The 14,437-nt window shown below is 42.6% G+C and overlaps 1 protein-coding gene across 4 annotated transcripts in view; it reads left to right on the plus strand.

Moving 5' to 3' along the window:
• LCOR (ligand dependent nuclear receptor corepressor) overlaps positions 1–14,437 on the plus strand; it is a 276,632-nt gene that overhangs the window by 138,532 nt on the left and 123,663 nt on the right. The gene's annotated exons all lie outside the window — the stretch shown is intronic.

Consider the following 14,437-nt stretch of genomic DNA (forward strand, 5'->3'; position numbering starts at 1 on the left):
CACTAAACTGTACTCTGCACCACCCTATGCTACTCTACTGTGCACCACTCTATGCCACTACACTCTGTCACTGCTCTCTGCAACACTCAGCTGTATGCCACTTTGTACATTTTGGAGCTCACTGTTGCAAATATATTAAAGCAAGTTGTAGGAGGACAGTGTTCAATATAGACAGATTTTCCAGTGATATGGGCACTAAATATGGACAGACATAGTTTTGCCGATATAGCTGTGCATCTCACGGACTGTAATCTCTGAGAATCTAGTTTCTGGTAATCTATCATTTGTGCATTGCATCACCAAGAGTATTGATTTTTGTTCCTATTAAAGTTGTTTCCACCACAGTTCAGAATAAAAAAAAAAATGCTTAATTTATGCTTTTGTAACTGGTAATGTATTCTTAGTTATTTGTACGGTTTATGTATAACTATTTAAATGTTGTGTGTTAGTAAAAATGACATCCTGCAGCCTTCTTTTACACTCCTTGTACCCAGCAAGATTATCTCATAGCTCACTTTACAAAATCCTCTCAAGTTGCGGTCAGAAAGAAAAGTAAACACCAACCTTTCTTTTAAAGGAATAAATAGCAATTTGTCAAAAGGCATAGCCTGGCATTTGACATGTCTTTGAAGTACAGCAAATGTGCCAGGATTAGAAACCAAATTTAAAGGGCTCTTTATTGCTCATTTGCCTTGTGAACTCCATCATGGTCACAGACATGCATGATCAATGAGCTTGCAGTGCCAAAGATAAGTGGAATACGTCACACATAGGAGACGTTTTCAGAGAAATACAGTACATGAACTAGGATACAAGGGACACAGCTGAAAATACAAGAACTTTAAAGGAGTGCCGCTTGGAAAAGAAAACAAATTCCCAGAAAGCAAGTACTCGTGGAAAGATGCAAGAAGCCTTTCAGCAAGGTAGTAAAGAAACTCTGCTCCACAGGAGCAACAGAGACATGCTGGATGGCTTAATACACAATGCTAGTAAATAGAACATAAGCATATGTGAGCTACAAAATAAAAAGCCACTGGTAAGGAATGGGCTTAATGCATTCCTAGATAAGTTTCAGCATGTCCCCAATATGTCTCTTAAACCAGACAGCTGTAGTGTCTGGTAGGCTTCGAACTAATGAGTAAACAGTATCCCCCACACTGTTGTTTAATATTCCATTGGTATATAGTTCAGGGCGAGACCCATTTAAAAAAAAAAAAAAAAAAATTTTTTTAACTATACAAACATATATAAAAGTATAATTAAAACAACTCATAGAACTATACAATAAAATCCATCAACAAATATGCTCATTTTTTTAAATGACGTGTTAACTAATGTCAAGTTCATACTTTTATTACCAGTTCCACTTTCCTTTTGGAAAGCAAGTCACACTGAACACTTTTGCGCCACTGGTGTCCGATTTGAGTAGCCGCAAGCCACTATGCTGCAAAGCAGCTAACAAGCGGCAGGCAGATGCTATCCAATACCTCGAAGTGTAAGAATGACAAAAAAAGGAAGTGGGGTTCTGTTTTACTTGACGTGTTGCACTTAAGACATGCATCCAAGGTAACGGAAGAGCTATTCTTGGACGTTTTAGAAGTAAAGCCTCTCAGTGGGAGCACTCAATGTATAGGATTTACATACAGATGTTTCACATCAACAGGAACAGTATTGTCTAAGAAGGGCTCAAACCTCCATTCATTTTTGTGGCCAGTGATATCTCCTGATCTAACCGTGCAACACCAGAACTGCATGACATGGCGCCAGTAGCGCTCTTTTAGAAGATTCACCTTGTTCCCTGTAATAGAACTAGGATTGGAACACCTCTCATTCATCCACACGTTAACCATCCAGTTTTCGGCTCATTTATTCTGTGCAGTAACACAGACGCAATCAAGGGACAATATTTCCTGCAGACCTCGGTCAATAAGATTTTCACTTCCCAGTACACCACAGTCTGCACCAGTACGGCAGGGGCCTGTACTTAATTGTCTGCAATGGATTTCGTGCCCATGTCTAAATCTAAGGGTAACATAGGAGAACTTGAAGCTAGACGTGGTAATGATTTTAAAAAGTTCTAAATACTGGGTAAGCCTGGTACATTGTTAATGTCCCACAGTTCAGTGCCATAAAGCATGGCACCTACAGCCTTTACTTTGTGTACCTTCATTGCTGGAGATGGAGACCTCACAACTGTGGTTTTAAAGTTTTTGGGGGTTGCTGATGGGCTGTATTGTAGGGCTTTCTGGGTCTTGTTAATTTGTGCTAATCATGATGTGTTACTAAAGAGCCTGACCCCTAGGTACTCAAAATGTGTAACCCTTTCTATATTTTTGTTGCCCAGGGCCTTTGTGATTTGGGGACTGGTGGTTATGTACTTTGTTTTCTAAGGGTTCAATTAAATACCACGGTCATTGCAAAAACCACAAACTGTTAATGTTTAATACACCTTAAGCAACAGGAGTCGCACACTCTTAGATGTGGCACATCTCATTTGTATTTGTGTGAAAAAATGGTGACGGTAAGTCCCAATCTAAACTTACTGAGTCAAACCATGCTCCACTGTTTGAATGTAAGCAAAACAAACCCTTTACTGTCTGAAATTTCATATTTGTTGGTGTAGCCCATAATAAAGTTGCTTGCAGACAACACGTTCTGATTATTTTGCACTTTTTCAGGGTTAAAATAGATATGCATATGTATCATTTCAAATAAAGATGTGATTTAAAACCATTCTACATACATCCAATTAAAAAAAACAAATAATACAATCTGATAACAGATTCAGCTGAGTATAACAGGTGCTTAGTCCTCACATTTATGGTCTCAAAATGGTAATATCATATAGCATTGCAATATGTTAGATTAAGAGTATTTTAAATTGCTCTGCAATCTTATACTAATTTGATTATGTGCTGTACTCTGACTGCAAAGAATAAAAGTGTCAATAGAAAGGGAGGGAACAGAGATGCCTTTGGTTCTACTCTAAAGTCATGTGGACTCAATCTAAGAAATCTTAAAACCAATAGTTCTACCTAGAATCTTAATGCAGATGATTTGGTAATTTTAAATTATGTAGTGTTCTTGGTATTTCAAATCTTATTTTGAGCTAGAAACTGTATATTGTGCATGATATATAGTCTGTTTTGAAACAATACATTGACTGTTATTAGAGGTACATAGAGACTAACTGCATTCCTTAAATAATTGTGAATCCACCTTTAATAGTCTGTCACCTTGTTCAAAGTACTTCTCACTTTGTTGAGCTGTTTCCTGAATGCTTCACTATGTTCTAAAAAAAATCCAAAAAAAATCAACAGAACAGGTTTTTTTTTTTTTTTTTTTTTTGCATTGACTACCTATAACTAAAGATTAAAACCCCCTTGAGTCGTTATGGACTAGTAGTTATTGATAGGGGCAATTGGGGTGGTAAATTATGTTGGGTGGCAGAAATCAGTAAATAGAATCATCTTTAATTCAAGTGGGCACAAAACCCAATATGAGAAATGTACAAAATAATAAGTTGGATATCTCCAAATAAAAATGTCCCAAAATCAATAGCAATCACACAATACATTGAGAACTTGAAAGTAATTCTAAATGAAGGTCAGTGGGGCATATTAAAGGGCTTATTATGAATTCGGCGAACGATTTTGCCCATCTGCCGAACTTTGGACGGAGTGTTTGCCGCCATAGTGGCTACCACGCCGCCAGGCCCATTAAGAGTTTCCCCCTAGTTTAGCCCTACAGCATTGTCTCTGACTCGTAATCGAGCTGGCGGCAATGCTGTAGGATGCAGCGAGAACCAGCACCCTCACAATCTTTCACTGTCTACAAGCCATGTCAAGTTCACAGGCAATGCAGTGGCCCCCCTGGTGCCCCCTGCACCCGCTCTCCGCCAACCTTTTCATGGCGGTCCTATTGCCATGAAAAGGCTGGTGGAGAATGATGTCATAATCAGTGCTGCCTTGGTGGATTAGTACCACGCAACCGTCGGACCCTGGCGGTCCAACCGCAGACCAACCACCACAGTTAAAATATGGCGGACATGAGACCGCCAGGTTTTGTAATAACCCTTAAAGTGTCTTTGTAATTAGTGGTGAATACTGCCATGTGATATAAGTGTGCAACATATAAATGGCTGTATTCTGTTTTTTTTTTCTTGTTTTTTTTAATGGGAGCTATTTTGAGAACATATATTTATTCTCATGAGCATCATTTGGTATCGTACAAGGCTAAATAGTATGCCACCTTGAAGTAGCCATGATATCCATATAGGATAGCTTTTGCAAGGTTATAAGTAACAATATGTTCGATGGCATCTGTCGCTGTAGATACGCATGTTCTGCAATAGCTCGCCATCTGGTGTTGGGCCGGAGTGTTACAAGTTGTTTTTCTTCGAAGAAGTCTTTCGAGTCACGGGACCGAGTGACTCCTCCTTTTGTCTCCATTGCGCATGGGCGTCGACTCCATCTTCGATTGTTTTTTTTCCGCCATCGGGTTCGGACGTGTTCCTGTCGCTCCGAGTTTCGGAACGGAAAATTAGCTAATTTCGGAAGATTTTCGTCGGTATTGTTGCGTTCGGGATCGGCGTACTTAGATTCCACACCGCATCGAAGATCGAAGAGCTCCGGTGCCCTTCGGGGTAGTTTTTCGATCCTCCGTCGGGGCCTGGTCGGCCCGACCGCGTGCTGAAGAACGCTGATGGAACGGACCCCGTTCCGCTTCTGCCCCAAATGCCACAATAAATACCCCTACACAGACCAACATTTGGTCTGCAACCTGTGCCTGTCACCTGAGCACAGCGAAGACACCTGCGAGGCCTGTCGTGCGTTCCGGTCCCGAAAAACACTCCGAGACCGTCGAGCCAGAAGACTTCAAATGGCGTCCGCACCGACAGCCCAACGGGAGTTCGAGGAACAGGAAGAAGAAGGTACCTTCTCGATCCAAGACTCAGACTCCGAAGGATTCGACGATACACAAACCGTGAGTAAGACGTCGAAAACCACACAAAGAAACATTTACAAGGCCCAGGGGACGCCACTGCCACCAGGCCATGGCTCAACCCATAAATTCGGTGACCGACCGTCGGCACCGAAAAAGGCCCAAACAGTGCCGAGATGGTCCGACTCCGGTCGAGACACCGGCACGCAGCCTTCTCGGGACCGAGAAAGTGCTGGAGACAAGCCTCGACACCGAGATGCCGGTGTGGACACGGCTCGACGCCGAGACAGCGGCACCGAAACAGATCGACGCCGAGAGGTTTCGGCCCCGAAAAGGAAAAAAGTCACCTCGGAGCCGAAAAAACACGCAGACAAAGTTTCGACGCCGAAACAAACTGCAAGCGACCCAGCTTCAGGCTCTTATACAGAAGAGCACTCGCTAACCTCCCAAATGCAAAAGCATAGGTTTGAGGAAGAGCTACAAGCAACTGATGTGGACCATACGCAAAAGCGTATCTTCATTCAGCAGGGGACAGGAAAAATAAGCACCCTTCCCCCCATTAGGAGAAAGAGAAGGTGGGAGTTCCAAACGGAACAAGCACCACAACCAAAAGTGGTGAAAAGAGTTACACCACCACCCTCTCCTCCGCCCGTGATTAACGTTTCACCAGCACAAACTCCATCTCACTCCCCAGTTCACACCACCATGAGCCAGGGTGACCAAGATCAGGACGCATGGGACCTATACGACGCCCCAGTGTCAGATAACAGCCCGGAGGCATACCCTACAAAGCCATCTCCACCAGAAGACAGCACCGCGTACTCTCAGGTGGTGGCTAGAGCAGCACAATTTCATAACGTAAGCCTCCACTCAGAACAGGTCGAGGATGATTTCTTGTTCAACACACTCTCCTCCACCCACAGCTCCTACCAAAGCCTGCCTATGCTCCCTGGTATGCTCCGGCACGCAAAAGACATATTTAAGGAGCCGGTCAAAAGTAGGGCAATCACACCAAGGGTGGAAAAAAAGTATAAGCCGCCTCCTACGGACCCGGTTTTCATCACTACACAGCTGCCACCAGACTCTGTCGTTGTAGGAGCGGCTAGGAAAAGGGCCAACTCTCACACATCTGGAGATGCACCACCCCCAGATAAAGAAAGCCGCAAGTTCGATGCAGCTGGTAAGAGAGTCGCAGCACAAGCTGCAAACCAGTGGCGCATCGCGAACTCCCAGGCACTACTTGCGCGCTATGACAGAGCCCACTGGGACGAGATGCAACATCTCATTGAACATCTGCCCAAGGACTTCCAAAATAGGGCAAAACAAGTGGTTGAGGAGGGACAGACCATCTCCAACAACCAGATACGTTCCTCCATGGACGCTGCAGATACAGCTGCACGGACAATTAATACATCTGTAACTATCAGAAGGCATGCATGGCTCCGAACGTCTGGATTTAAACCAGAGATTCAACAAGCAGTTCTCAATATGCCTTTTAATGAAAAAGAACTGTTCGGTCCAGAAGTGGACACAGCGATTGAGAAACTCAAAAAAGATACGGACACTGCCAAAGCCATGGGCGCACTCTACTCCCCGCAGAGCAGAGGGAATTACAGCACATTCCGTAAAACGCCCTTTCGAGGGGGGTTTCGGGGTCAAAGCACACAAGCCAGCACCTCACAAGCAACACCGTCCACTTACCAGGGACAGTATAGAGGAGGTTTTCGGGGACAATATAGAGGAGGGCAATTCCCTAGAAATAGAGGGAGATTTCAAAGCCCCAAAACCCCTACTACTAAACAATGACTCACATGTCACTCACCCCCTCCACACAACACCAGTGGGGGGAAGAATAGGTCATTATTACAAAGCATGGGAGGAAATCACTACAGACACTTGGGTTCTAGCAATTATCCAACATGGTTATTGCATAGAATTTCTACAATTCCCTCCAAACATACCACCAAAAGCACAAAATTTAACAACACACCATTCCAATCTCCTGGAGATAGAAGTGCAGGCACTATTGCAAAAGAATGCAATCGAATTAGTGGCAAACACACAAATAAACACAGGAGTTTACTCACTGTACTTTCTGATACCAAAGAAGGACAAAACGCTGAGACCAATCCTAGACCTCAGAGTAGTGAACACTTTCATCAAATCAGACCACTTCCACATGGTCACACTACAAGAAGTATTGCCATTGCTAAAACTACACGACTACATGGCAACTTTAGACCTCAAGGATGCATATTTCCATATACCAATACACCCATCGCACAGGAAATACCTAAGGTTTGTATTCAAAGGAATACATTACCAATTCAAGGTACTGCCTTTCGGATTAACAACCGCACCAAGAGTCTTTACCAAATGTCTAGCGGTAGTCGCTGCACACATAAGAAGGCAGCAAATACATGTGTTCCCATATTTGGACAACTGGCTAATCAAGGCCCATTCGTTCATACAGTGCTCAAATCACACAAATCACATCATACAAACCCTCTTCAAACTCGGGTTCACCGTCAATTTCACAAAATCCAAAATTCTGCCACGCAAGGTACAACAATACCTGGGAGCCATAATAGACACATCAAAGGGAGTAGCCACTCCAAGTCCACAAAGAATTCAAAATTTCAACACCATCATACAACGCATGTATCCAACACAAAAGATACAGGCAAAGATGGTATTACAACTCCTAGGCATGATGTCATCATGCATAGCCATTGTCCCAAACACAAGACTGCACATGAGGCCCTTACAACAATGCCTAGCATCACAGTGGTCTCAAGCACAGGGTCACCTTCTAGATCTGGTGTTAATAGACCGCCAAACTTACCTCTCGCTTCTGTGGTGGAACAACATAAATTTAAACAAGGGGCGGCCTTTCCAAGACCCAGTGCCACAATACGTAATAACAACAGATGCTTCCATGACAGGGTGGGGAGCACACCTCGATCAACACAGCATACAAGGACAATGGAACGTACATCAAACAAAACTGCATATCAATCACCTAGAACTTCTAGCAGTTTTTCAAGCACTAAAAGCTTTCCAACCAATAATAGTTCACAAATACATTCTCGTCAAAACAGACAACATGACAACAATGTATTATCTAAACAAGCAGGGAGGGACGCACTCCACGCAGTTAAGCCTGCTAGCACAAAAAATTTGGCATTGGGCAATTCACAACCAAATTCGCCTAATTGCACAGTTTATACCAGGGATACAAAATCAACTCGCAGACAATCTCTCTCGAGATCACCAACGGGTCCACGAATGGGAAATTCACCCCCAAATTCTGAACACTTATTTCAAACTCTGGGGAACACCTCAGATAGACTTGTTTGCGACAAGGGAGAACGCAAAATGCCAAAACTTCGCATCCAGGTACCCACACAAACAATCCCAAGGCAATGCCCTATGGATGAACTGGTCAGGGATATTTGCTTACGCTTTTCCTCCTCTCCCTCTCCTTCCTTACCTGGTAAACAAACTCAGTCAAAGCAAACTCAAACTCATATTGATAGCACCAACTTGGGCAAGGCAACCCTGGTACACAACGCTGCTAGACCTATCAGTGGTACCCTGCATCAAATTGCCCAACAGGCCAGATCTGTTAACACAGCACAACCAAAAGATCAGACACCCAGATCCAGCATCGCTGAATCTAGCAATCTGGCTCCTGAAATCCTAGAATTCGGGCACTTACAACTTACCCAAGAATGTATGGAAGTCATAAAACAAGCAAGAAGGCCATCCACCAGGCACTGCTATGCAAGTAAATGGAAGAGGTTTGTTTGCTACTGCCATATTAATCAAATACAACCATTACACACAACTCCAGAACATGTAGTGGGTTACTTGCTTCACTTACAAAAATCTAACCTAGCTTTCTCTTCCATTAAGATTCACCTTGCAGCAATATCTGCATACCTGCAGACTACCTATTCAACTTCCCTATATAGAATACCAGTCATTAAAGCATTCATGGAGGGCCTTAGGAGAATTATACCACCAAGAACACTACCTGTTCCTTCATGGAACCTAAATGTTGTCCTAACTAGACTTATGGGTCCACCTTTTGAACCCATGCACTCCTGCGATATACAGTTCCTAACCTGGAAGGTGGCATTTCTCATCGCCATTACTTCCCTGAGAAGAGTAAGCGAGATTCAGGCGTTTACTATACAGGAACCTTTTATACAACTACACAAAAATAAAGTCGTCCTAAGGACCAATCCTAAATTTTTGCCAAAGGTTATTTCACCGTTCCATCTAAATCAAACAGTGGAACTTCCAGTGTTCTTTCCACAGCCAGATACCGTAGCTGAAAGGGCACTACATACATTAGATGTCAAAAGAGCATTGATGTATTACATTGACAGAACAAAGAACATCAGAAAGACTAAACAACTCTTTATTGCATTTCAAAAACCTCATGCAGGAAACCCAATTTCAAAACAAGGTATAGCCAGATGGATAGTTAAATGCATCCAAATCTGCTACCTTAAAGCTAAACGACAGCTGCCCATTACACCAAGGGCACACTCAACCAGAAAGAAAGGTGCTACCATGGCCTTTCTAGGAAACATCCCAATGCAAGAAATATGTAAGGCAGCCACATGGTCTACGCCTCACACATTCACCAAGCACTACTGTGTAGACGTGTTATCCGCACAACAAGCCACAGTAGGTCAAGCCGTATTAAGGACATTATTTCAAACTACTTCCACTCCTACTGGCTGATCCACCGCTTTTGGGGAAATAACTGCTTACTAGTCTATGCAGAACATGCGTATCTACAGCGACAGATGCCATCGAACTGAAAATGTCACTTACCCAGTGTACATCTGTTCGTGGCATCAGTCGCAGTAGATTCGCATGTGCCCACCCGCCTCCCCGGGAGCCTGTAGCAGTTTGGAAGTTACCTTCAATTATTTATATATGTATCATCTCAACCTTAAATAGGTGCATACTTAGTCACTCCATTGCATGGGCACTATTACTACAATTCAACTCCTACCTCACCCTCTGCGGGGAAAAACAATCGAAGATGGAGTCGACGCCCATGCGCAATGGAGACAAAAGGAGGAGTCACTCGGTCCCGTGACTCGAAAGACTTCTTCGAAGAAAAACAACTTGTAACACTCCGGCCCAACACCAGATGGCGAGCTATTGCAGAACATGCGAATCTACTGCGACTGATGCCACGAACAGATGTACACTGGGTAAGTGACATTTTCATTCTAAGAAGTAATATGGCATCAAGGTTAAATGAATAAACTAAATGTCACATTTATGGCCTACTTCACAGTATTTGGAAGTATAATGAATAACCTAAAGATCGTTAATGTCCGGAGACTGGAATCAATAGATAGGAACGCCCTTGTTTAAAATGGATCTGAAACCCAGCAAGAGAACTTTATGAAACCATACGTAAAAGGAGTTAACCCCATGCGTAGATGATCCAAACCAGTACAAGAATCAAATGGAACAAAACATTGATAATGTTTCACATGTAGTTCTAAGGGGCACACAAAAGGATAGTGCGCTCGTTTTTATTTAGCACTACTTCTTACGCTAGGATAAGACTCTTTACTGTTATCAAACTTAGTGCCACATAAAAACAGATGCACCATCTGCTTTTTATTTGGGCATCATTGTATGTTTTATATATCCTCATGAGCACAGGCACATTTTGAAAGAATCTAACTAAAAAGCATTTGTCATCCTAAAAAAACCATGGCTTTAATACAGAATTACGTGTGTACGATGTATATAGAAATTAGTTAGATGTTGCAGAGTCCCAATTATTAGAAACATTTTACTATAAGTTATCAAGTATGGTGAGAGCCTGTATGAGAATCTTATCAATACATGCATATGTGTCTGTGATGCAAATTGAAAAAAAAATGTTGTTTGTCAGTTGTCTTGAAGTAACCATGCCATCGAAAGTCACAATAAGAAATGTATCAAAGTGGAATTCAGAAAGTAAGAAGCCCCTGTATATCATCACATGCATTAATATCAAGATGTTTGTGTCAAGGCATATCTAATGAAATATCAAAAAAGATATTAGTCTACCATTTTTGGAATATTCATTCAGTAAAAATGAACTGAGCTGGAAGGTTAATTCTTTCCCTGTGTTGTGAATCTGAAATAAGGCTAAGAAACGTAGTCTCATAAAAAACCTTCAAAGTAACGATTGCACTTAAAGACCGTATTCATGTTGCATCTGTCTACATAATAGAAGGAAGCTGGAAAAAGGTCCCTGGATACCTTAAAATTGCATTTCTCAATGAAATTGATATATGTGTAGTATTTTAAACACAATTGTCGAAGGTGATACGTTTTATCCATTCTTAACCTGATATGTGGGTCATCGTCTGGAGAAAGATGCAGAACTGATTGATTGTGTATCAAGCACTTTTTATTGATTTTAACAATGTACCTTAGAAATCATAAATAACAAACAAAAGACAGCGTCTGTAACATGTCCCGTGTGGTGGACTCCTAAATATAGCAATGCACAAGTATACACATTACAATCATACTCCCACAAGAGTGGTGGTATACTGAGCTGGACAGGGAAGATCCAAGAGCTCCACTGTGAATTGTGCAGCAATGAACCTTGGAATTAAAGTTGATTTACAGATTTAAGGCTAGCTCCGGTATTTGGGCATGGGGTTGCTCAGCACCTGGGAAAACCTGCCAAACACAGACATTTGTGGAAAACATATACCTGGGGTCTCTTGTGTGCTGTGGTTTGTTTGGATGTCACTATCTTACATGTTCTTCCCAGAATGCTTCACAAATGTCAAACGTTGGTTCAAAAACACAATTCTTTCACAATTCTGTGGCTACGTTCCATACTTCAAGTGCAGCAGAAGTCCTACAACTCCATGTTCCCACGCTTCTCTTGATAAGACAGCACTCTTGTATTTGGATTGGCCTTTTTCTAGTGAACAAGAACAGTTCAAAAGTGTGAAGTGATTTTATTGTCAATCTGAGCTTCATCTTCACATGTTCCGTTTTTGCCATTTCCTGCCATGTGCAGTAGGCCCAGAAATGCAAGGGCAAATTGGGTACTGTTTTTAGCAGTAGAAGTCTGGGAACATTGAGAGTTCTGGAATTTTTTATTTTTTTGTTTTTTAGGTAACCAGATGATATGGCTTGTTAGATGCACTCTGGCTTTGCCTGAATCTTTACTGTCTAGAAATGTTTGCCATTGGTAAGTAACTAATTTCAGTATTAGTTGAAGAGGGTTGAGAACCCACCTCAAATAATACCCACAATCCTTGTTAGGGTGAATCACAAAAGTCACTAAATAAACCTGTGCTCAATCTCCTGGTAGCTATGGCACAAGGCAGCCAGGCTTAACTTGGAGGTAATGAGTAAAGTATTTATACAATACTCAAATAGTAATAAAGTTAAAACATAACACAAGAAAAAGCACAAACCAATTTAGAAGAACAGAGAATTAAAAAAACAAAAATTATTCCAAAACTAAAAAAAATCAATAAGCAGGGTTAGGAATACATACACCTTTTTAAAGTTTGAGTTGAACACCGCACCAAAAAACACCATCCTTGTGTATCTGTTCACACTAGACGAGGTTGAAGTCCGAAGTTGGGGCTGCAGTGGACAGCTGACCTGCGACAGGGGCTGGGTTCGTCTTGGCAACAAAGTTACTGTGTCACTTAGAACTTTTTGTGGCAGTAGAAAGTCTTCAGCAGGGTCAGGCAGTCGACTGGAACTGAGAGATAGTTCGACTGTGAACTGCTGTGGGAGGGCTCAAAGTCGATGGGCATCGTTTCTGGTGAAGCAGTCGTCAAATGTTGACAGCCTTACTCTGGTGCTGCTCGTGTTTAATGTGGTGTGTAATCTGGTCCATGGAGTCTGGTAGCGCTTTCAGTTAGGCAGGGAGGAATACACTCTGACCACAACCAAGAGTCTGAGACCTTGTGGACAGTATTTGGGGGGTGGAGTGGTTACGGAGGGGGGGGGGTTAGGAAGTCTAGAATAAGGTGGACTAGGTCAGACCCGGTTTGTTTTGGTCAGCTGGAAACCAAGAAAAGGCTTCTTAAAGTTGTTTTGTCCCTGTACCTCAAACAGGCCAGCCAACTGACACTCGGAGCCTTCTGAATGTCTGGGTTCAAGAAAAGCAGGTCTTGTCTTCCTTCAGCTTCTTCAGACAGCAGCCCAGTCCTTCTTTTGTTTATTCCCAAGTCCAGGAGTGTCCACATTTATGGACATTGCCAGCCTGTGGGAGTAAGTCTTTGTCTGCCATCTAAACCTCCAGTGGGAGGCAGCTCCTGACTCCCACTGGATTTTAGAGCCAGTCTGACCAGGAAGACAAAAGGAAGGTAGGCCCAAGGGTGAGCTGCATCTGCCAGTGACAGGTGTGGCATTCTTTCAAGCTCAGAAAGGGGCTGGACACAGCCCCTAGCCCATCCTGCCCATGGGAAAAAAACACCTCCCCAGAACTAAAGCTTTTTTCCCTTTCTGGGAGCAATCCATATGCAGGGAAGGCATCAGCAGTCACGTGGTACTGGACAGTGGCAGAGAGTCCGTTTGGTTTTAGACAGAGACCAGACGTGTTTCTAAAAGTGTTGTTTCCATAATAGTAATTTAAAATCCGACTTTATCATTAAGTTACATTTAAGGTTACATTTGAAATGAGTCTTTAAATAATTTTGTCAGTTGCTCCTAAACTGAAATTAAGCATTGTAAGTTGTTATAATTCCACCCACTGATTTTTCTATGGGAAAACCAGCCTTGCCACAGTGATAAATGACATTGGAGCTTTATCACTGCCAGGACAAGCAAAACATTAATTTCTACATGTTCTACTTTTAGAAACTATGCATCCTGACTTATTGGGCAATAAGGCCTACATTAGGGGTGGCTCAGATATTAAAAAAGGATGTTTTAGGCCTGTCAAAAGGGTGATTTTTGACAGATGCGGGTTAGTTACTGCACAGCAATTCTGAAGTGGCAGGCCTTGAGACATACTTTACAGGGCCACTGCAGTGGGTGGCACAATGAGTGCTAGAGGCCACTAGTAGCAGATTTACCAGCCCTGGGTACAGGCAATACCTTATAGTATGGAGTTCTAAGTAAAGTCAACATGCCAAGTGGGTGCATGCCAATTTTGACACATTTAAAAAAGAGAGCACAGACACTTTACTTCTGCTTAACAGGGACAAAGGGCACAGAGTTCTGTGACTAGCCAAAACCGGCTCAACAACATGAGACAAAACTCTGGGGGAATTCCATGCAGGTCAACAGTTGGGTAAGGGTTAATCCTAGGCCTGCATGCTGCAGACATCTCTATTAGAAGCTTCCCTGTAAAAATATTCCCTGGTGTCAAATAGCTTGATCCCTGCTCAAAGTCTTTCACAATCCAAATGAATGGTACCCACTTGCTCTGCAAACCAGGGGGATGTTTTCTTCCAGCCTAGGCAGGGATATCTTCTCT

The sequence above is a fragment of the Pleurodeles waltl genome, chromosome 6 (genome assembly GCF_031143425.1).
Source record: "Pleurodeles waltl isolate 20211129_DDA chromosome 6, aPleWal1.hap1.20221129, whole genome shotgun sequence".
Lineage (NCBI taxonomy): Eukaryota > Metazoa > Chordata > Amphibia > Caudata > Salamandridae > Pleurodeles > Pleurodeles waltl.